We start from the raw sequence: 25829 nt of genomic DNA, 5'->3' as shown, positions 1-25829 counted from the left end.
TGGCACAACAAACCATTAAGGTTTAGAATAATAGCCCTCCTATCATCCTCTTTGCGTAGGGGTATGCATATTGGGTCTGACGAATACCATGTCAGTATGATAACCCCCTCAGAGGGATGCACAAAGCGCAACCTTGCATCAATTTCCTGTAGACGGTCAAGACGGCGCTGAACCAACTGTCTTCGTACACTGTGGATTTTCTTGGACATGTGACGTACTAATGCTTTGTGACGAAGAAGTCGCCTCTGCCAATTAGAATCAATCACATGACCTGGAAAAAAATGAGCATGCTTAATGATAAAGGTGGGCATGTGGGGGAAGGCATGTTACAACTACTTTTATGCAAAGATAGATTTTAAACAATTACAAAACAAATGTGACTATGCACGCTAACATTAAACGTTCTCTGATGGGGTCCGGGATCCTCAACTTCTAACTGTCCGAATCCGGGTTCTCGAAAAAGATGCATGAGCGTGCCAAATGGCGGAAATTTCCAACTGTGGCCCAAACGGCACCGAAGAGGCATGAAAATGGAATCATGCATGGAAAATGTGTGGCAAGAAACCCGGATCTAGCTGTGTACCATGCAGATCAACAAAACCAATTACTCTAAGAAGAGACCTACTTCACATGACGAGAACTAAGGAGCTACAATTGCATCAGATCTAGCTCTACCATGTGGTGGAGTTAGAATGCATCGATCTAGCTGTGTACCATGGAGATCAACAAAATCAATTACTCCAAGATAAGATCTACTTCACATGACAAGAACCAAGAAGCTAGAATTGCATTTGATCTAGCTCTACCATGTGGTAGAGCTGTATCCAACCTAGACCACATCGTAGAGCTAGATTGCTTTGAGGTCTAGCTCTACCATGTGGTGGAGCTAGAATCGCTTTTGAGGTCTAGCTCTTCCATGTGGTAGAGCTAGAATGCATTGATCTAGCTGTGTACCATGCAAATCAACAAAACCAATTACTCCAAGAAGAGACCATGACGAGAACCAAGGAGATAAACAAGTGTGTTGAATGGCGCTGGGACCCAACTTTGACGCACTGGGAGAAGTGATTGCGATGCCCAAATTCGTGCGCGGAGTGATGTGGACATAGAGCAACTTCCCTAGCACAAGTCCGTGTGGTCCGTTCTCTGATGGGGTCCCGAATCCTCAACTTCTAACTGTCTGAATCCGGGTTCTTGAAAAAGATGCACGAGCGTGCCTAATGGCGGAAATTTCCAACAGGGGCCCAAACGGCGCCGAAGAGGAATGAAAATTGAATCATGCATGGACAAATGTGTGGCAACCAACCTGGATCATTCTTGTTGTGTTCAGATGCGATTCGGACTCTTTTCGGATCCGATACTCTGTTATGGCGATTTTGCTCTATCTTTTCCAGGACCCAACTTTGATGTGTTGGGAGAAGTGATTGCGATCTCCAAATGCATGCACGGAGTAATGTGGACATAGAGAAACTTTCCTAGCACAAGTCCGTGTGGTCCGTTCTCTGATGGGGTCCCGAATCCTCAACTTCTAACTGTCCGAATCTGAGTTCTCGAAAAAGATGCACGAGCATGCCTAATGGCAGAAATTTCCAACCGTGGCCCAAACGGCGCTAAAGAGGCATGAAAATGGAATCATGCATGGACAAATGTGTGGCAAGCAACCTGGATCTCTCTTGTTGTGTTCAGATGTGATTGGGACTCATTTCGGATCCGGAACTCTATTATGGCGATTTTGCACTATGTGATTGGGACTCATTTCGGATCCGGAACTCTATTATGGCGATTTTGCACTATCTTTGTTGTCGGGACCCAACTTTGACGCGCTGGGAGAAGTGATTGCGATCTCCAAATGCATGCACGGAGTGATGTGGACATAGAGCAACTTCCCTAGCACAAGTTCGTGTGGTCCGTTCTCTGATGGGGTCCCGGATCCTCAACTTCTAACTATCCGAATCCGAGTTCTCGAAAAAGATGCACGAGCGTGCCAAATGCAAAAATTTCCAACCGTGGCCCAAAGGGCACCGAAGAGGCATGAAATTTGAATCATGCATGGAAAATTGTGTGGCAACCAACCCAGATCTTTCTTGTTGTGTTCAGATGCGATTCGGACTCATTTCAGATCCGAAACTCTGTTATGGCGATTTTGCACTATCTTCACCTGGACCCAACTTTGACGCACAGGGAGAAAAGATTACGATACATAAATCCATGCACGAAGTGATGAGGACATAGAGCAACTTCCCTAGCACAAGTCCGTGTGGTCCGTTCTCTGATGGGGTCCCGGATCCTCAACTTCTAACTGTTCGAATCCGGGTTCTCGAAAAAGATGAATGAGCGTGCCAAATGGCGAAAATTTCCAACCCTGGCCCAAACAACACCGAAGAGGCACGAAATTCGACTCATGCATGGGTGAAAGCAAGGGTTGGTGGTACAAAAAAAGGGCCAATTTTTTTTTCCACCTTTTTGGTACTTTGGGGGGGGAATTTGAGGGTAAAAGGTTTGTATTTAGGAACTATTTTTAAGATCTTTGAGAATCTTTTGTGCAGTACCACCCCGTTAGAGTAGTGGTGTCATGAGTGGTGGTAGTGGTTTCAATTTTTTATTGTTTTTGCTCATTTCTGTTTGAACTAAGTGGGCATCGTCTGGTCGCACCATCTCTCTCTCTCTCTCTCTCTCTCTCTCTCTCTCTCTCTCTCTCTCTCTCTCCCCCCCCGCATTCGATTGTAGCAGAGCTGCTCTGCTCTAGCAGTCGTCTAGCCATGAGGACCCCAAAGGCCAAGGGAGCTGCTCTGCTCTAGCAGTCGTCTAGCCATGAGGACCCCAAAGGCCAAGGGAGCTGCTGCTAGCAGAGCGTCACCTTCAACATGCAAACCGAAAGCGAAGGCAAAGGAGGGCATGGTGCCTCCTGGCAGCAGCAACAAGAAGGGTGCTTCCACCACACCCCCAACTCCTGGCAGCAGCAACAAGAAGGGTGCTTCCCCCCAACAAACAAAGCCGGAGCACATAGCCAGTCCCAACACAAGGGCAAGTGCAAAACAGTGCAAGGTCGACTCCGAACGGACCTCACTCCTCTACGACAATGATGAATCAAAATCTACCAGCAAGTCAAGATGTGGTACGCTATTCATTGGCATATGCATGTGCTAAGTAAATGGTGCATGTTCACTCCCTGCACTGACATTTCAAGTTAAATGAATAGTACTATATTTGGGAGCGTCACATTCAACATGCAAACCGAAAGCGAAGGCAAAGGAGGGCATGGTGCCTCCTGGCAGCAGCAACAAGAAGGGTGCTTCCACCACACCCCCCCAACAAACAAAGCCGGAGCACATAGCCAGTCCCAACACAAGGGCAAGTGCAAAACAGTGCAAGGTCGACTCCGAATGGACCTCACTCCTCTTCGATGACGATGAATCAAAATCTACCAGCAAGTCAAGACGTGGTACGCTATTCATTGGCATATGCATGTGCTAAGTAAATGGTGCATGTTCACTCCCTGCACTGACATTTGAAGTTAAATGAATAGTACTATATTTGGTACTTTGCAGTAGTAAATTTGGTACTCTTTGAGTACCACAATTGGTTCTGTAGGGCATCCCCTCACATTAGACACAATGTCGGGCACCACATTTAATCTATAGGAGTCAGCAATTCTCTGATTTGTTTTGAACACATTTTAGGTAAGAACAAAATGGAGGAGTACCCTCAACAAACCAGGTTCTATTACACGGCACAGGACCTGCATGAAGAGTACGGTCTCAGTCTTGAGGGAAAACTCTTCAAGGACTTGACTGATGAGGACATGCCACCCGAGCAATGGTTAACTGTATTCAAGTTCAAGTACCAAAAGAACAGCAAGATCTATTTAAACCATTTGCAGCCACAACTGGTGGAAGACTGCAGACTTCTATTCTCCAAAGTTTATCAGGGGCCCCCTTCATGTGGTGAATTGACCAACAAATTTGCTACGTGCTACGCTTTTGAGAAATGCCATGCAGTGAAAAAAGACCCAGTAGGGCATAAAGTAGCATGGGCCCGGTTTGGGGAAGGAGTGTTGCAGATGATATCATCTAGGAGTGGCGGGCTTGAGCGTAAAATTAAGGCATGGAGGAGGCAAAATGCTTCCTCTCCTGGCAGTGTCCTGCATTCAGATAAGAAGGCCTGGATGACTCAAAGTGGTAGTAATATCTACATAGAACCAGAGAATGCTGGCAGAGGGGTAATTGCTGACTACCTACCTAATTTAGAGGCATTGCTGCAAAGACTGGCAGACCCAGTGTCACATCCAGGATGGTCAAACCTCAGAAGCGTGAAGGCCTCTATTCAAGCAAACAAGGACCAGCTACTGGTATATGAAGGTAGAAAGGACGTGGCGAAGAGTTTGATGGAAGACATCGATACCCTGGAAGCACGCATTGTTCAGCTTCAGCAACAAATCCCTGTTCCGGAAGAAGAGATCAGAGAGGTGGAGGCTGAGCTGGGAGCAAGTCGGCGCTTGTTGCGATGACACAGGGTTTTTGAAAATATCCAAAAGCTCCAAGCGGAGGTTGAACAGCAGGAGGTATTGTATTTCTGGCCTATTGCATTGTGTTTGACTGTTGATAGTGTTTAATTTGCACATGGTTTGGCAATTTGGCATGTTTCACTTCTTGATTGGTTTATCTGCTGACATTTTTGGTGGTTTTGGAACTTCTTGAACTGTTTTGGTACTTTCTTTACTTGTTTTGGTATTTTTTATAACACTTGGTGTTGTGCTGCTGCCTTTCTTGGTACTTAATGGTGCTTCTTTATTTCATTTGGTACTCTATTGAACTATTTTTGTGCTGTTTTGGTACTTTCAGGTTAGGTTACTGAGTTTAGTCTAATAGGGCACCTTTGGTTGTCTTGGATAATTGGTTGCACCCATGAGACTGCTACTTTTGGTGCTTTGCTGTTCATTTGAAACTCTTTTGGCCTATTATGATACTGCTTTGGTACTTTCTAGCTACAAGTTTTAGAGTCTTTAAGGTATTGAAGTTACATCTTGGGTTCAATGTTGGCACTAACTTTGGTACTTTTTGTGCTTCTTTGCTTCATGTGGTACTCTTTTGAAGTGTTTTGGTACTGAAGTTGAGCTTTTATTTGGTCTTATATGGTAGTGCTAAATATGTCTTGGGTGCTATCTAGGTATTATCTTTGGTATTTTTTGTTTTCTTTGATTCGTTTGGTGCTTTTTGCACTATTTTGGTACTAGTTTGGAATTTCACTGTGACAAGTTTTTGGGTCTTTTGGGTATTTTTGGGAGTCTTGTGTGTTTTTGGTACTTAATTGTACCAAATTATTGCTGTTTACAACTGTTTTGGCATAATTTACATGTTTTGGTACTGTTTAGTTACCTTTTGGTACTTTTTTGATACTGATTTGTTAACCTTTTGGTACTGTTTTGGTTTGTCATTGGTTTGTCTTGGTACTGTTTTGTTACCTATTTTGGTACTATTTTGCTACTTTTTGGTTTTGTTTTGGTACTGTTTTGTTTCCTATTTGGTGCTATTTTGCTACTATTTGCTACTATTTTGGTACTGATTTGCTACCTTTTTAGCACTGTCTGTAACCTATTTGGTACTATTTTAGTACTATTTGGTACTATTTTAGTACTATTCTACTACTATTTGATATTATTTTGGTACTGCTTTGCTACATTTTTGGTATTGTTTTGGTACTTCATGTACCAATTTTGTGTTGTTTAAAACTATTTTTCTGGTAGTTTTTGGTACTTCATGTACCAATTTAGTGTTGTTTAAAACTATTTTGGTACAATCCGACTCTTTTTTAGTACTGTTTTTATTCTGCTTGGGTTTGGCTTGGGAGTTGTTGAAACTTCATTGTACCCATTTAGTGCTGTTTAGAACTGTTATGGTACAATTTACCTGTTTTGGTACCTATTCTGGTTCAGTTTTTGTACTGCTTATGTACTTCCTTGTTAATTGTTTGTTTTGGTGGATAAGTGGATAGAGTATGTCTATTTTGCAGATGGAGTATGTGAAGCTCCACAATGAATGCTTGGAGACCCAAGACCATCAAGGATTTGTACATAAGTTGTGTGCTGATGTGAAGAGGGGGATGAAATATACATTGACTCCAAGGCCTCATGTTGTGGACCCTGCCAACACAATTCATGTGTTTGGTACTTGTGTTGCCTGTGGGGAGGCTTTGGAGGCTTCTTACGTGGTTGGTACCTTCATGCTTCCCTCAGGCATCAGTACCATCCATTGTGTTTTGCAGCTGTGTTGAGAACAAGAGATATGTGCGTGAAGGCACGTTGCAACACCGCAATCCCTTCGGAGGCAAAGGCCTGGGTGTCAGGGAGGTCATTATTGAAGAGTAAGTGGGGTGTTTGTGTTGGACACTGTATGTTTATATTGTTTGAACTGATGATCTAATCTTGTCTTTCATCTTTGTGCATATGTAGGTAGAGAATCTTTCGGTGCGGACACCCCATGACACCACCCCAAAGGATAGGAAGGATCTCCCTGGTCACAGTAAGTCAGATGCCACTTACATGTTTAAAGAAGATCCTTGCAAGTTACATGCCACTTACATGTTTAAAGAAGATCCTTACAAGTCAGTGCAGAAAATACTGCAAGACCTTGATGCCGACATAAGGGAAGGGAAAGGGGCTGAGCCTGCTGTAGACTCAAGCATGGGGGAAGATCGACTAAAAGCGGAAGTGCAGAAGAGAGACAAAGACAAAAAGGGACCAGAGGAGAAAGAACAGGGGGGAAGTGATCTGATTGAGGAGGTTGCTGAGCAAGAGACTGACCAAGGCGAGAAGAACAATGAAGAGATGTCGGCTGTTGAGGAGGTGACAGTTGAAGTTCTCTCAGAGGCAGAGGTTTTGGCTACGGCATCAACATCTGTAAAGGACAAGGCAGGTAGAAAGAGGAGGAAGAACGGAAATAGGGCAGCGGAAACTACTTAATCAAAGTGCACAGGAGGCTGCAGGTGCAGAGGAGCCCAAAGACACTGAGGAGGCTAAAAGCAATGAGGAGGCCAGAGCGGCGAGGGAAGCTACTGAAAGTGCTGAGGAGGCTAAAGGTGCAGAGGGGGCTGAAGGTGTAGAGGAGGCTAAAAGCACGAAGGAGGCCAAAGAGGCAGGGGAAGCTACTGAAAGTACAAAGCAGGTTAAAGGTGCAGAGGAGGGTGAAGGTGTAGAGTTTCCTAAAGGCACGGAGGATACAAAAGGTGTGGGGAAGGACAAAGCTGTGGAGGAGACACCTGATGCAACACCCTTAGAAACAGGTGATAGCAATGATTCAGCCACCCTCTTTGAGCTCTTCACTATGAAAAGTAGAAAGCGCCCTTAGAAACAGGTGATAGCAATGATTCAGCCACCCTCTTCGAGCTCTTCCTAAAGGCACGGAGGATACAAAAGGTGTGGGGAAGGACAAAGCTGTGGAGGAGACACCTGATGCAACGCCCTTAGAAACAGGTGATAGCAATGATTTAGCCACCCTCTTCGAGCTCTTCGCTATGAAATGTAGAAAGCGCCCTGTTGGTGGTGGTCTCAAGCCGCAAGGCTGCAAAAATTAGCTGATGCTACAGCATTTTGTACTTACTTTTGGACTAATTTGAAATACCAGCCCATTTTGCTTTTGTCGATGTGTTTTGTGTCATGCTGCTCTACTCTTGAAAGGTGTCAATGTGTTTGTAAACTATCATATCCTACTGTCACTGTTTTGTAACCTTTTACTGGTGCCCAATGTCTAACTTTGCTTTTGCGAAAAGGCTGTGTTCTTCTACTCATATAGTTTAGTGGTACTACAACAGGGGACCATTGGTGGCTACATGAACAACCACCGGATACATCAATGCTGATACATGTAATGGCAAGCAATAGGCGCCTTGTTGTTTTGGAGTGCTACTGAAGGATTATGTTGAAGCACCCAAGGATTTGTGGCAGCTCCCGTTCCCAGATGGAATTAGGCCCCGAGGTGTGCAAGTGTCTCAATACAAATATTGTGTCGTCAGACTTGATGCGGAGGACTTCATCATCAACTTGAGGAAGCGATGCGACGTGATGCTCTGGTCATGTAGCCAAAGGAAGAACTTGATGGCCATAATGAATGCTTGCTTCCCTCGGTTGATGAAGATGAAAGGCCTCTTTTTAGGTATTTATCCCTAAACTTTCACAACTGGTTTTATTGATTTTGATACTGTTTGGCTAGCTTTGCTACTGTTCTGTACACAATCTGGTACTATTTGGTAGTTTGGTACTTTTGGCACTGCTAACACAATTTGGTACTTTTTGGAACTTTGGTACTCTGGTGCTATGCTGCTTTGGACTATGTTTGTTCATGTGTACACAATTTGGCACTGTTTTGTACATAATTTGGTACTCTTTGGTTATCTTTGGTACTTTGGTACTCTGATGCTATGGTAGTTTGAAACTGTGTTTTTTTACTTTGTACACAATTTGGTACTGTTTGGTGCTTTGATACTATGGTACTTGGTTCTGTGCTTGGTAACATTTGTGTACACAATTTTATAATGTTTGGTACTTTGGTTATTTGGTACTTTGGTACTGTGTTGTACCAAGTTTGGTACCTTTTCACTGTTATGTACTGTTTGTTAGCTTTGGTACTCTTATTTGTGTTGCTATTCTAATTGCTTGGTTTACCTGTTATTACAGATATTTTTGACCAGTCTCATTGTGAGAGGTGGGCTACCAAACTGAGAGATGTGCCAGTCCTTGCGAAGGAGTTTGGTAACAAGCCTATTTTTCTGAAGCTCCTAAGAAAAGTGTGGCGCAAGTATCCGCAATTCAATGAAACGAACACCCTCCTTGTGGATGACACGAGATACAAGTCCTTGAAGAATGATTACGACTCGTGCTGCTGCATCCGGTCATATGAGCCTAAGTATTATGATCCCGACAAGCCAAAGTATCTTATGGATGTCATTTTCCTGTGCATCTCTGGGTGGCTAGCTGATAAGTTCCCCACTGCTTGCAGCCACCGGAATCCCTTGTTTGATGTTGAGGATGACATTTCCTCGTTCGTTGTCAACTACTTTGTATCTATGGAGGGGTATTCGTACCGCTTTGACCCCCCTACTGATGTGTAAAAGATTCTGTATGCTTGTACATTGCCTTTGGCATTTAATGATAATTATCTTTTTGTACATGTACTTTTTTTGGCTACTGCTTTTGTACTTTTCTGTTACTACTTGGTGAAAACAAAAAGGAACAGTACGAAAATTTGGTACTGCAAAAAACACAGCAGAGCTAAAATCAATAAAGCACAGTACCAAATTGATAACACAGCAATAGCATTAGACAGTACTGATCACAAGTAAGATTCTAATCAAGAGAATTAGACAGTACTGATCACAAGCAAGATTCTATTCAAGAGAATTACAACTGTTGCCAGTGGTTAGAATTGTAGTTGGGGTAAACACTGTATGGCTCCCGTCCTGGTCACTTCCGTCTTCATATGGCATACTGTTGTAGATATTTTCATATATCTCTGAGGATAGTTTAAAGTGGTGATGGAGGCTAGGGATAGCCTCCATGGGGAACCGTACGGCTCTAACAAGATGCGAGTAGATCATCACCGGTGGTGTCTGATCTAATAGGGTATAGGTATCAACTTTGCCCTCAACCTGGGCATAGTACAAGCCCTCAACTAGCAATCCACCTCTTACGATCTTGTTATGCCAAAGGTCCTTCAGTACTCTTGGTGCTACATAAACGGTTTTTGTGCACTTAAGAAGGTAGAAGTCCTCCTTCTCCTCGGCTGCGTTCACTGCAAAGTTATTCCCAATGGACAATAATTGGCTCAACACCTCAGGGTCTCCTTCATACATAGGCATGCTTAAATCCTCACTCACATGGGAGGAAAACAAATCATTGTAGTTCTCCTCATCATCGTCGTCCTCATCACTATTTGTAGGTTGTACTGACTCTGTCAATGGCTCGATGGAGACATATTTCCATTCTTCAATGTGCTGTTTATTATTGCATCTCCTCCACTGCCCATTCACACATGGATCACAGAAGCATGACAGCGTACGAAAACGCACATCACACGGATTGTGCGTTGAGTAGCCGTCAACACAATGGAGTGAGTGAGAGCCTGCAATTGGTTTACAGTCCCACAACGGAAAACGCAGCACATCATTCGGTGAAACCAACCAGAACACCCTCCTTGTGCTGGCACTTCCACCTTTCGTTGTCGGCTGAAACCTCGCGTTCAAAAAATTGACCACATCAGCCGCACACTTCATGGGCCAGCCATCGGGTTTTAGCTCTTCGTGCATCAGGGTTCTCTTGATAATAGCACCTGCACCATCATGCTCTCCTTTTCCATGCCCTGAAGCAAAGAAGTTATGCATCATAAGCAATTCTGTCAACTGATAATACCTGGCTATGAAATAGTGTGGTCTTCGTGCCTTGAACTGTGAAGCGGCACCATCTGACCATACCCAATGATAACGCAAATGGTGTCCTTGCTGTTTCATCCAGCATAAAACAATGCTGAACAAAGAGCGTGTCGTGGAGCTTATCATCTGATATGTAAAAATGCACAGTCTTCTCAATAGCTCCTATTGAATTTCTGATATAAGAGATGTGTACTAGTATTGTTACCTGTGTTGACCACCAATGCATGGATTGGATCTCATTTTGCTCTTTAAAGCTGTAATTCTCTGCAAAATCAACAATAGATACCACAACATCTCTGGGAAACTTAAGCAAGCAGTCTTTGAATTGTTGGGCCTGCCACTTAAACATAAAGTTGTGCTTAACAAAGCTTTTCAGATGATCTGAAAAGAGATGAATGAAAGTTGCACTTTTCATCCTTTCCACGACCAAGTCCTTTCGCTTCTTCTCTTTTCCATCACCATTAACCTGTCCAGTGCCCACATCCTGGAATATCTTAACAGTCACCTCCTTGCTATCTGTTGCAATCTCGGCTGGGCAGAATGACAACTTTCATACATCGCATTTGGGGCACTCTCCAAGCAAGCATCTCTTTGCATGATATTCACCCTCCTTAGGGCGAGGGCACAATATAAAATCCAGCAAGTTACTTATGTGTTGAAAAATAGCCTGGTTTGCAGAACATTGGCCTGCCTCACTACGTGTACCACAAATGGAGCATGTACATGGATGTTCTTTGCTGTGATGCCCAAACTTGTTCTGGCACATTTGATTGAAAGCATCCTTGAAGTATACCATCTGGATATGGTAAATACAGTAGCAAGTATAGCGCTCTTTCAATCTTCGGACAAAAAAAGGCTTGAGTGTCTCAAAGGACCTAAGTGACAACTTCACCGCAGGATACATGCTCTTGAATCTTTTGTAGAGCTCCAACTTTAAACGAAAAATGAACCACATTAGAGCTCAGAATACTATCAAACAAGAGTAAAGCACCAAAGTTGTTTACAGTACAAAATTTGGTACTGTAAACCACCAACTCATTCTAAAGTACCAAATTTGGCACTGTAGTGCCAGATAATAGACTATAGTGCCAAATTTGATGCAGAAAAGCACCATATTAGGCTCTATTTATTACCAGGCGGACCATAGTACCCAATTGGATACTTTTCTACATTAAGCATGGTACCAAATTGGATCATAGTAACAAATTGGGTGCTTTTGTGAATACAAAAAAGCACCAAAGTTGGTTCTATGTACCAAGCTGGAACCATAGTACCCAATTTGGTACTGTTTTACATACTGCATATTACCAAAATGGATCCATAGTGGCAAATTGGGTACTTTTTTGGATACAGAAAAGCTTTAAAATTGGTACTATGCATCCAGTTTGGTACTTTTCTGTATTCACTAAAAGCACCCAATTTGTTTCCAAAACCCAATTTGGTATAATACTACCAAGTGTGAGTGGTGCCCAAAAACACCAAATTGGATTTGTGGAACCCCTTAGGTACTATGCAGGCACACTTAAAGCACCCTGCATAGTACCAAACTTGATCCATAGTACCAAATTGGCTATTTCTCTGTATACTTCATAGTACCATAATTGGAAGCTTAGTACAAAATTGGATACTTTTTTGGATACAAAGAGTGCCATAATTGGTACTATGCATCTAGTTTGGTACTTTTCAGTATCCTTTAAAAGCACCAAATCTGTTTCCAAAACCCATTTTGGTATTATACTACCAAGTGTAAGTGGTGCCCAAAAAAACCAAATTGGAGCTGTGGAACACCTTAGGTACTAACCAGGCACACTTAAAGCACCCTGCATAGTACCAAACTTGATCCATAGTACCAAATTGGCTATTTCTCTGTATACTTTACAGTACCATAATTGGATGCTTAGTATAAAATTGGATACTTTTCTGGGTATAAAACACTCCAAAATTGGTACTATGCATCCATTTGGTACTTTGCAAGATACATTGAAAGCACCAAATCTGTCTCCAAAACCTAATTTGGTATTACACTACCAAGTGTGAGTGCTTCTCAAAAGTGCCAAATTGAGACTGTGCTTCCTTACTCTTGGACATTGCAACCAAAACTTGTACCGTGAATCCTGTTGGGTACAATGCAAAATTCAGAGAAGTGCCAAATTTAATCCTATGGAGGTGGAATTGGTACCTACAATGATACTATTATGGAGCTGGGAATTCAAACAATGGTAAGTACTTGGATATGGGAATTGGTACCTACAATGATTGCAGTACTAAATTGGTACTTATGGCCTAGAGTGATTGCTGGTAAAAAACTACCAGTTTGGTAGTGCTGAACTGCCAAGCTTTCAGTGCTGCCCAAAGACTACAAATTTTGAACTATTCCAACAGAAATCAAGGCCACCATGGATTGCATTGTAGCAAAAACATATTACCTGAGAGTCATCTAGAAGATGAATTGGATGTTTGATGACACATTTTGCCTCGATCCTCTGCTTACAAATATCCTTTTTGTTTAGTGAAACTCTCGTCTCAGATTTCCAAAAAGCGGTCACCAAATCTCTAGTTTCACTTGTGATACTTGTATACAAAGGCAATTGTCTGACAAGCACTAAGTGGCAACACTTCATTCTCATCTTTCGTTTCCAGTCGACTGCTTGCTACCGCTATATTCTGTCGATGAACACCCAAGACAACAGCAATTTTGGACTGGTTCACTGACATTGTTCTCTGATCACCATTGTTCAGTATCATCATCAAAGAGGCTCTCTTTTACAAATAGCTCACTTGCAGAGTGAGGTACTTTCAATTGATTCAATGTGTTGCGAACGTTGGAAAGAAGACTCGATTGCACATCCGAACTCCTCAACTTGGAAAACGGCTGATGATGCATGAGCTGCTCTAGAATTTCCTGTTGTTCTATTGTTGTTAGTCCTTGGGTCTGTCGATGCCAACATCTAGCCATGGCTTTGCATATATTGTTCCTTGACCTGGTTCTTGAAAGGCTACCTTCCCTAGCAGGGTTGCACTCCTTGCATCGTTGCTCACGCTTCTTTTGCACCCAATAGCCCCGGAGAAATTGGTTGCCGACAGGTTCGTGAGCAGCTTGGGTTTCATTGATAGTATCCTCTATAAATGCAGGTATCCCTGACTCAAGGTTAGTGAAGGGATCACACTCAACCTCCAGCATCGTCTCTGTAAATATGGTGACAGCCTGAGCTGCCATGTTTATACAGAGAGAGAGAGAGGGCTATGGTGTTCCGCGGGGGATAGAGGATGTGCAGGAGAGAGGTGAGAGAGAGAGAGAGAGAGACAGAGATAGAGAGGGGAGGTCAGAGAGAGAGAGAGAGAGGGAGAGAGAGAAATCTGCTTCCTTGCATTCCACTCGTGTCTGCACCCACATCTTCACCCACGTCTATCTGTTATGGGACATTTCAAAAAAAAGACTAAAGTATAACACCTCAGGGAATTTTCACAGCTTAATATTTCTCCTTTATTTCCTTTTTGCTCTCTTTTTCTTTACTCTTGTTCTACCAAGCCTAGGTGGTGTCAAGGACAACCAATTTTGTACCACCATCCCTTGCTTTCACTCGCATGGAAAAAGTGTGGCAACCAACCCGGATCTTTCTTGTGCGTCGGACTCATTTCGGATCTGAAACTCTGTTATGGCGATTTTGCACTATCTTCGTCGGGACCCAACTTTGACGCGCTGGGAGAAGTGATTGCGATGCACAAATCCATGCACGGAGTGATGTGGACATAGAGCAACTTCCCTAGCACAAGTCCGTGTGGTCCGTTCTCTGATGGGGTCCGGGATCCTCAACTTCTAACTGTCCGAATCCGGGTTCTCGAAAAAGATGCATGAGCATGCCAAATGGCGGAAATTTCCAACCGTGGCCCAAACGGCGCCGAAGAGGCATGAAAATGGAATCATGCATGGAGAAATGTGTGGCAAGAAACCCGGATCTAGCTGTGTACCATGCAGATCAACAAAACCAATTACTCTAAGAAGAGACCTACTTCACATGACGAGAACCAAGGAGCTACAATTGCATCAGATCTAGCTCTACCATGTGGTGGAGCTAGAATGCATCGATCTAGCTGTGTACCATGGAGATCAACAAAATCAATTACTCCAAGATAAGATCTACTTCACATTGTTGAAAGAACGATAGAGGGGGAGGAGACACACACACAGGAGCAAACCCTAATGTATATTGCAAACCCTAACCATAGAGGGGAGCCATCTCCACTCTCACACAAAGCATAATGCCATAAACCATAATCCACACAACACACTATGAGTTGTGTCCACACTCTACTAACCCTAGCTAATGTCCACACACTATGACCAGCTGCGTCTCACTGCATCCAAATGAGGCTTTCTGGGGCTCTGCATAAACTGGCTTACTAGCCCCACAGCATAACTCAAATCCGGGCATGTGATAGTCATATATATGAGACTACCAACCATCTTCCTGTACATAGAAGGATCATCCAATTCCTCGCCATAATCAGCCCACAACTTCACATTTTGCTCCAATGGTGTACTCCTAGGCTTACACCCTGTCATGCCATACTTTGCCAACATATCCAATGCATATTGGCGCTGTACTAACCAAGTACCTGCATGATCTTTGACCACTTCTATTCCAAGAAAGTATCTCAACTCACCAAGGTCTTTTGCCCACTCAAAGCTTTCTTGATACGAACCTGTAATCCCTATTCCACCATTTGACCAACTGAGGCCAAGCTCTTTGTGATAGAAGGCACGTATAACACATCAGACATAGACTTTGTTTGACCATTATGCATGACCAATGGTACACTTCCAACATGTGTAATGACATGCTGGGTATCATCACCTGTTTCCACACAGACTTTCACTTCCATAGGCTTCATATGCTCAAACCATTCACCATGACATGTCATATGGTTTGATGCTCCTGAGTCCATATATACCATGTATCATCATTCTCATCATTTGTCGTCATAGAACCCATAACATGCTTCATGGCAAACAAATGATTTGTAGTGCCATCATTATTGCTTGATGCATAGTTTCCACCATGTTGAGCATAATTTCCACCATAATGACCATCACGTTGTGCTCTACCCCCTCTCAAATCATTCTGTTTGCGGGAACAATCTCTCGCCATATGTCCAAATTTGCCACAATAATGGCATTCCACATCTTGCATAGAATTTTGTTGGCCTTGCCAACGTCCTCGACCCACGGGGGTTTCCTCTACCTCTCTGAGGTGCATATCCACAACCACCTCGAGCACCATATGAAGGCTGAAAATTCTGTTGTGGAGTCCTGTCCTGCCATCCACGACCATTACCACCACGTCCACGTGATGCGAATCTCCCCCTGCCTCTAAAGCCTCTCTGAGAATAGAAAGCCTGATTTCTACCATCATTGGAACTACTTTTAAATTGTTTGGTACCATAGAGCATGAGCGATAATATTTCTTTTTCAGAATGATTCTAGCACTCCTAAGTAAATTCCTCTATTTTCCATAATTAAAACAATCACATATGCTTACGATATTTGTGTCCTTTTAACAATGTATCTCGTAAATCAGAACTAGTACAGTTGCAAGTAAGTTGCTATCCTTCATAACTTAGTAACTAACTCTATGCATACTTTATCTTTCACACAGTGATTTGAACACTAACTTAGTAACTAACTCTATGCATACTTTATCTTTCACACATTGATTTTACACACCTTCCAAGTAAGCTTCTCATTTCTAACCTTACAAAGTGATCATGCTTAAATGTTCACTTTATATACCCTATCCATAGAAGTAATAACGATTCACATCTCTTTCGAGTGTTAATATTATTTTTGACAGATTACTTCAATCACACCACAAAGATGGAGGTATGTATATGTATTTATTCATTTCATTTTATGCAGCTTTTCATAACTATTTTTATAACCTAAGAACCTAATTAATAAATTATATATTCAATATTAAGGTTATTTCAAGTCCAGTAACTTAAATAAAATTTCTAGATATAGAAAATTTATGTCAAAATTTAAGTTTCAGAGGGAACTGGCCACTTCGCCTCAAACTTCTATTCTAAAAGAAGTGATGTATGGAATTAGTCTAGTGGTATGGGATATCAAATCGGTTTCATATACTTACTCCATACACATTTATGTCTTCTATCTTTTACCATCCTATGTGTGTATGTGCAACGCGCCTATGTGGTATGGGACACTTAGACTCGTCTTACATACATTCATTTGATTGGTTCCTTGCATATGCATTATGTGTAGATCTAGTCTTCCACACCAATCATGAAGCCATCCTCTCATGTGTTTATGCAACTGTATATCGGGGACACCCGTACATGGCATGCTGTGGGCCTCCACTATTTGTTTTAGTTGGTTTGTATGGAGGGGTGATTCCTGAGGTACTTACGCCTGGCAAACATGTGTGTGGCTGTTATTTGAATACTTATAGGTTGTCTATATCTCAAGATGATGTTGGGATTAATTGATGTGTTCAATTAACTGTTTAACTAACATGGATAGCGTCTAAGTGTAGCAACGAGAAGTACAAGGGTACCGATTGAGGTGTCGCATTACATGAGATGTGCGAGGGTACCAATTGAGGTGTTGCACTGCATGAGATGTGCAAGGGTACCGATTGAGGTGTCATATAGCTTGGTGGGTTGAGAGGCGGTGTGAAGATGATGATCATTTTCTTTTGTGAATCAGGACTTTTTGTACATATTTTTTATTTGATAATCAATGTGATGATCACCAATTTTGGTGTCGCACGAGTTTTCTTGTTGGTATTCCATGTCCATAAGAACCTCTAAGACATGCCTTTCTCCCTGTGAGCCATGTTCGGACCTTTGAGTTTACCTTTTAGGTTATGACATAAAAAATCTTGCTCTCTCAACATTTTCTTACACAACTGAGGAACAACCGAGGATAGTTGCTTCCTCAAACAACAGGACTGTTATAGGTATATATTTTATCATATTTTGGATGAATTAATAATCGTATAAAAATATGTTTAATTTAATTTGTGCGGGATTTAGCTTAATTGAATGTGCAAGTGAGCACGAGATTAATATATGTGCAAATGTGCACAAAGTTATTTTATGTAACAAGGCCCATTAGCAATTACATTTGGGCAAAGGTTTTTATTTGTACAAACCTTAGGGATTTTGATATGGTTAACAACATGTGAAGCAATACCCCAAAAGTGAAAAAAGTAAGCCCAATTTGTAGCACATCTATTCTTAGCTCCTTGGGTTATTTTTTAGAATAAAACTATATAATACTCATGTCATGGGAAGTGGAGCTACACAGCATGGGGGAGAGATTGCACCCAATCTTTTCTTGATGGTGATGTTATTCTATTTCCCTTACCTTATGTTACGCTATGTTATTTGATTTCAATTTAATTCAAGTCTTTGTTTTAATTTTTGATGTATTTTATGAGTTTTAAATTATTTCTTCAAGAGCTACACAGCATGGGGGAGAGATTGCACCCAATCTTTTCTTGATGGTGATGTTATTCTATTTCCCTTACCTTATGTTACGCTATGTTATTTGATTTCAATTTAATTCAAGTCTTTGTTTTAATTTTTGATGTATTTTATGAGTTTTAAATTATTTCTTCAAGAAGTACAAAAAGGGTCCCGTGACAATTTGCCAATGCAATGCAAGGCATTATTAGAAGAGTGGAAAAATTGAGAGATCATTAGAAGAGATAGAGGAGGGAATAGTGGGGGAATCTCCTAGACAATCTATAAAAGAAGAGATAACTTAATAGCTTGTCTAGAATGGAAATGGATCAATATGCAGAATGCAAGACCCATCTAAAAGAGGAAGATGCTAAATTCGCTAGTGGGGGGAGAGAGAAAGGGGAGAGCCCGAGAATGTACAACAACAAGAGAAAACCTGCCAAGTATCTGAGAGAGGGAACAAAGAGCTACAAGGACAAATCAGGGATGAAAATGGACAGGAATTAGGGGACATAAAACAAATTGCCCTAAATTTTTGTGAAACACCTATTTCACGTCATGAAATGCACTTGCTAGTTCATGTCGTGAAATAGGCCCGCATGAAAATTTTAATTTAATTCAATTCAATTAAGTACGTGAAGTCCATTTCACATCATGAAACACCTATTTCATGTCATGAAAGAGGGTCCGTTTGGCAAAAAAGAAAAAGAAAAAAGAGAGTGTACCTTAGCATGCAATACATGGGGTCATCCTCTAGAATAGACAGAGTCGTTTTTAGTCAATAAGCTTCTTGGGTGCCCCACACAATATCTTTCAAAGTGGAAACCTCTTTTCTCCTGTCTAACCATATGCCTTTAATGTGGGACTGGCAAACAACTCAATGGGGGGGAAAAGTGAATTTAGGGATTTTCTAGTAAGAAAGATGAGGGTTAATAACAGTTTACTGCAAGATGAATTGTTCACACTTCTCACCAAGGAAGCTATTAACAGGCTTAAGAGTAAGGGAGGGGCAGGAGGCCCTTGGAGAAAATTTGTGAATGAAATGCAAGGCACTATCTGTTCACACTTCTCATCAAGGAAGATATTAACAAGCTTAAGAGTAAGGGAGGGGCAAGAGGCTCTTGGAGAAAATTTCCTAATGAAATGCAAGGAATTATTAGAAGAGTTGGAAAATTGAGAGCTCATTAGAAGAGACAGAGGTGGGAATACTGGGGGAATCTCCTAGATAGTCTACAAAAGAAGAGACAACTTAATAGCCTCTCTAGGATGAAAATGGATCAATATGCAAAATGCAAGACCCATCTAAAAGAGAAAGATGCTAAATTATCTAGTGAGAGAAAGAAAGGGGAAAGTCGGAGATTGTACAACAATAAGAGAAAAGCTGCCAAGTATTTGTTTGGACTAACAAGGGAGAGAGGGAACAGAGAGCTACAAGGACAAATCAGGGATGAAAATGGATAGGAATTAGGGGACATAAAACAGAATGTCCTAAATTTATGTGAAACACCTATTTCACATCGTGAAATGCACCTGCTAGTTCACATCATGAAGCTGGCTTGCATGAAAAAATAATTAAATTTAATTACGTCCATGAAGTGCATTTCATGTCATGAAACACCTATTTCACAATGTGAAATAGGGTCTGTTGGCCAAAAAAAAAATCCATGAAACATCTATTTCACATTGTGAAACACACCTACTAGTTAACGTCATGAAATAGGCCCACGTGGAAAAAAAAAGATTAATTAAATCCATGAAGTCCATTTCACATTGTGAAACACCTATTTTCGGTTGTGAAAGAGGGTGTATTGATTTTATTTTTAAAAAATCCGTGAAACACATATTTGGCAGGGTGAAATGCACTTGCTACTAGTTCACGTCATTCAACAAGCCTGCGTAAAAATTTATAAATAATAAATAAATTTAATTATGTCTGCATGAATTTCATTTCATGTCCTAAAACATATGTTTCATGTCGTGAAAGACGGCCCGTTCGGCAAAAAAAATCTATGAAATACCTATTTCACGTCGTGAAATGCACCTGCTAGTTCACGTCATGAAACAAGACCACATGAAAAAGAAAATTAATTTAATTAAGTCCGTGAAGTCTATTTCACGTTGTTGTGAAACACTTGTTTCACGTCGTCGAGATTCTATCACGGCAAAAAGAAAAAACATGAAACTGTTGGAATTAGGGTTGCAGGAAAGCACACAAAGCTTGGAGAAGAAGCAGCAAGAATGCACACAACACAAAGTGTATTAGATTGTGTCAATGCAAAAAAGATAAGTTAGCCCTAGAAGGATGGGCATATATACAAGCCGAGGAAAAAAACCTCCTAAAGAGGGAAAAAGTGCCCCGGCGGTCCTAAGTGTGTTCACACATATCACTGCCTATATATATATGGCAACAAATCAACCCTGGGAGTGATGGTGTGAATGAGAGCTAGCACTCATGTATAGGGGAGTGCCATGTCCAAAGTAGATTAGTCCACAAAGGGGAGCAAGCCCAAAGCTTTGCGGAAAGCTTCGAACTTCTCACGAGGAAGCACCTTTGTGAAAAGATCGGCGAGGTTGTCCTGTGTTGGCACATAGGCCAAGCTGATCTCTCCTGCTGAGAGTCTCTCCCTGACATAGTGATAATGCACCTCAATGTGCTTTGTGTGAGCATGAAAAACTGAGTTTCTCGCAACTGCCAATGCGCTTTGACTGTCAGTGAAGATAGAGGTGGCAGACTCCTGTCCAACCAACACCCAAGTCAGCCATAAGCCGTCTGAGCCACACACACTCAACCGTAGCTGTGAAAGCTGCCCTGTACTCAGCTTCACAACTAGAAGTGGCCACAGTAGGTTGCTTCTTGCTCAACCAAGATATGCATGAGCTACCGAGCATGAAACAAAAACCACTTGTGGACACTCTTGTGTCATAGCAACCAGCCCAATCTGAGTCCGAAAAAGCATGTAAATCTGGCGGCAACGATCCCCCTTGGGATAAAACAACCCAAGATGTATGGTGCCGCTCAAGTAGCGAAAGATGCATTTAACTGCCTTCCAATGCTGAGACCTTGGGCTATGCATAAACTTGCTCACCTGTGAGACTGCAAACTGAATGTCCGGCCTCGTAATGCATACATAAATGAGGCAACCAACAGCTGTCTGATAGAGTGTGACATCAAAGTGATCTCCAGCATCATGAAGACTCAACTTCAAACCTGTCTCCATTGGAGTAGCAATAGGCTTGCAGTCTTCAAGGCCAAATCTCCGCAACAATGTCTCAATATACTTTGTCTGACACAAAGCAATACCTCCATCACACTGCTTAAATTGTATCCCCAAATAATCATGCAAATGCCCCAAATTTGACATCTCAAAAGAGGCATTCAAGTCAGCCTTAAAATCAGCAATATGACTCTCATTTGGTCCTATGAGCAGCATGTCATCGACATAGAGAGCAATGATTAGATGTACACCATCCACACGTTTAACATACAAAGTGCTTTCTGTTGGACTATTCTGAAACCCATGTGCAGTCAAATATGCATGTATCTTTTCATACCAAGCTCGTGGAGCTTACTTTAAACCATATAAAGCCTTTTTCAACCTGCACACTTTGTTTTCCTGCCCTCTTTGAACAAAACCATGAGGCTGTGATACATACACCTCCTCATGCAAATCTCCATTCAAGAATGCAGTCTTTATGTCCAACTGATGTACATTCCAACCATTATGAGCTGCCAATGCACAAATGCTATGAATGGTAGTCATACGACAAGTGGGAGCAAAGGTCTCATCAAAATCAATGCCCTTTTCTTGAGCATAACCCTTTGCAACAAGTCTAGCCTTATAGCAATCAACACTGCCATCTGGCTTTCGTTTCAACTTAAAAACCCACTTACATCCAATGGCCTTTTTACCAATAGGAAAATCACACAAAGACCATGTACCATTCTTCATTATAGCATCATATTCACTTTGCATTGCAGCCAACCAATTTTCTGAATTTTGTGCCTCATCAAATGAAAGAGGTTCTTCCTCTCCACACATACTAGACACAGCCAAAGCATAACAATCTGATGCATAAGAGGCATGCTGAAAACTTGAATGAGTACGACTAGTCATAGGTGCATCAATCTTACTATCACGCAAGGTTTGCACCAGCCATTTAGGCATACGTCTAGCCTGCTCATTTTCAGTCCTATCCTCATGAATTACATCCTGTAAATCTGCATCAGAAATAGGCTGATCTATGATGTCGTTTGAAATCTGCATAGGCTGAATATTTGCCTCATTAGGACTTACATTTGAATTCCCACCTGTAAATAGAGGCAACAATGTATCAAATATATCCCGTGAGCTCACACCTGTCTCTTTGGTACATGATAACAAAGGCTGCACAGCATCTTCCACAAAAACATCTCGACTAATCAAGATACGCTTTGACTGCGGATGATACAATCTGTAACCCTTGCTCTCAGCACTGTAACCAACAAAAATTTGACAGCCTTATCAACCAATTTTCTGCGTTGTTGCACAGGCACTAAAGCATAGGCCAAGCAACCAAAGACACGTAAGTGACCAATAGAAGGATTCCTGCCATGCCAAGCTTCGTATGGAGTAATAGACTGCAAGGCCTTAGTGGGACACCTGTTGAGTACATATGCAGCACACATGACAGCCTCAAGCCAAAACGCATGTGGCAAAGCTTGGCTCTTGACCATACATCATGCCATCTCCATAAGTGACCTGTTTTTCCTCTCAATCAGCAACACCATTTTGCTGAGGGGTATACGGCACTGTACATTGGTGTTTTATCCCACGACTAGCCAGAATTGCATCAAACTCTTTAGACAAGTACTCCCCCCCTCGATCAGAACAGAGGGTGCCCACAGTACAATTGGATACATTTTCAACCATAAGAAAAAACTGTTTGAAGCACAAAAACACTTCGGACTTATCCCGTAAAAGAGGGTCCGTCAGGCAAAAAGAAAAAGAAAAAGAAAAAAAAAAGAGAGGGTAGTTTATCATGCAATACATGGGGTCATCCTCTAGAATAGACAGAGTCTTTTTTAGTCAATAAGCACACGTCCCATCGAGGAAGCTATTAACAGGCTTAAGAGCAAGGGAGAGGCAAGAGGCTCTTGGAGAAAAGTTGCCAATGAAATGAAAGGCATTATTAGAAGAGTCAAAAATGAAATGAAATGAAAGGCATTATTAGAAGAGTCAAAAAATTCAGAGCTCATTAGAAGAGACATAGGAGGGAATACTAGGGGAATCTCCTAGACAGTCTACAAAAGAAGACACAACTTAATAGCTTATCCAAGATGGGAAAGGATCAATATGCATAATGCAAGACCCATCTAAAAGAGGAAGATGCTAAATTAGCTAGTCAGAGAGAGAAAGGGGAAAGCTGGAGAATGTACAACAATAAGAGAAAACCTACCAAGTATTTGTTTGGACTAACTAGGGAGAGATGGAACAAAGAGCTACAAGGACAAATTAGGGATGAAAATGGACAAGAATTAGGGGACATAAAGTAGATTGCCCTAAATTTTCGTGAAACACCTATTTCATGTCATGAAATGCACCTACTAGTTCACGTCGTGAAACAGGCCCACATGAAAAAAATTAAATTAAATTTAATTCAATTAAGTTCGTGAAGTCTATTGCACATCTTGAAACACCTATTTCATGTCATGAAAGAGGGTCTGTCGGACAAAACAGAAGAGGGTACTTTAGCTTGTAGATGGGATCATCCTCTAGAATAAATAGAGTCTTTTTTAGTTAATTAGCTTCTTGGGTGCCCCATACAATATCTTTCAAAGTGGAAACCTTTTATGTCCTGTCTAATTATATGCCTTTAATGTGGGGCTGGCAAACAACTCAATGGGGGAAAGTGAACTTAGCGATTTTCCAATAAGAAAGCTGAGGGTTAATAACAGTTTACTCCAAGATGATATGTTCACACTTCTCACCAAGGAAGCTATTAACAGGCTTAAGAGTAAGGGAGGGGCAAGAGGCTCTTGGAGAAAATTTGCCAATGAAATGCAAGGAATTATTAGAAGAGTGGGAAAATTTGCCAATGAAATGCAAGGAATTATTAGAAGAGTGGGAAAATTGAGAGCTCATTAGAAGAGACAAAGATGGGAATACTGGGGGAATCTCCTAGATAGTCTACAAAAGAAGAGACAACTTAATAGCCTATCTAGGATGAAAATGGATCAATATGCAAAATGCAAGACCCATCTAAAAGAGAAAGATGCTAAATTGTCTAGTGAGAGAAAGAAAGGGGAAAGCTGGAGATTGTACAACAATAAGAGAAAAGCTGCCAAGTATTTGTTTGGACTAACTAGGGCGAGAGGGAACAGAGAGCTACAAGGACAAATCAGGGATGAAAATGGATAGGAATTAGAGGATATAAAACAGACTGCCCTAAATTTATGTGAAACACCTATTTCACATCGTGAAATGCACCTGCTAGTTCACATCATGAAGCTGGCTTGCACGAAAAAATAATTAAATTTAATTAAGTCCATGAAGTGCATTTCATGTCATGAAACACCTATTTCACAATGTGAAATAGGGTCTGTCAGCCAAAAAAAAAAATCCATGAAACATCTATTTCACATTGTGAAACACACCTACTAGTTAACGTCATGAAATAGGCCCACATGGTAGGTCTTTCACAAAAATTTAGGGCAATTTGTTTTATGTCCCCTAATTCTTGTCCATTTTCATCCCTGATTTGTCCTTGTAGCTCTGTGTTTCCTCTCTCCCTAGTTAATCCAAACAAATACTTGGTAGGTTTAGGCTCATATCTCCTAAACCATGAGTCTAATGAACACGTTCTAGTGATCATCAGAAATCCGACATCGAGCTCTTCAAAATTGTTCTTGAGTGTCCGAGGGCAAATTCTATTATTTTGGCCTTTGACCAGCAGCCTCAAAAGTTGATGCAAAAATCGAGGCAAAAAACGAGCCTTAAAGCACTAAAAGTCGTCAAAAACAACCCGAAAAAAACTGTGCACCATATTCAGGCTACTTTTTGAGTCTCTAAATGACAAAATCACAAAAAACATCAGAGATACAAAGTTGCAGTACTCCAAAATTACTATCCAAAAGTACTACATACAACATTTTTCCAAATTCCTTTTGGAACACATTAAAAAACGGGCTGCAAAACAAGAACTCTTTTCGAAAAAAATTTCTTCTTGAGACAATGATGGAAAATAGGTTTTAAGAGCTCCGCTTCTATTTGAGATGCTACTGGCATGCGACACTCTTTAATGATGTGAAACACGTGTTTCACAACGTGAAATGGACTTCACGGTCTTCATTAAATTTATTTATTTTTCACGTGAGCTTGTTTCATGACGTGAACTAGCAGGTGCGTTTCACAGATTTATTTATTTTTAACCGAGATATCCTCTTTCATGACGTGAAATGGACTTTACGGGCTTAATTAAATTTATTTATTTTTTCATGTGGGCGTTTTTCACGATGTGAACTAGCAGGTGTGTTTCATGACGTGAAATAAGTGTTTAACGAATTTTTTGTCCATGGACCCTATTTCACGACGTGAAATGGACTTCACCGACTTAATTAAATTTATTATTTTTTCTTTCACAAGGGCCTGTTTCACGATCTGAACTAGTAGGTGCGTTTCACAACTTGAAATAGGTGTTTCACGGATTTTATTTTTATTTGCCGACGAACCCTTCTTCAAGATGTATAACTAGCATTTCATGATGTGAAATTGACTAAGGACTTAATTAATATTTTTTTTCACGTGGACGTGTTTCATGACGTGAACTAGCAGGTATGTTTCATGACGTTTTTTTTAGCTGATGAACCCTCTTTCACGATGTGAAATAGGTGTTTCATGACGTGAAATGGACTTCACAGACTTAATTATTATTATTTTTCACGA

The sequence above is a fragment of the Cibotium barometz genome, chromosome 25 (genome assembly GCF_041138505.1).
Source record: "Cibotium barometz isolate CiBa-2024 chromosome 25, ASM4113850v1, whole genome shotgun sequence".
Classification (NCBI taxonomy): Eukaryota; Viridiplantae; Streptophyta; class Polypodiopsida; order Cyatheales; family Cibotiaceae; genus Cibotium; species Cibotium barometz.
Note: the sequence above shows the minus strand (reverse complement) of the source record.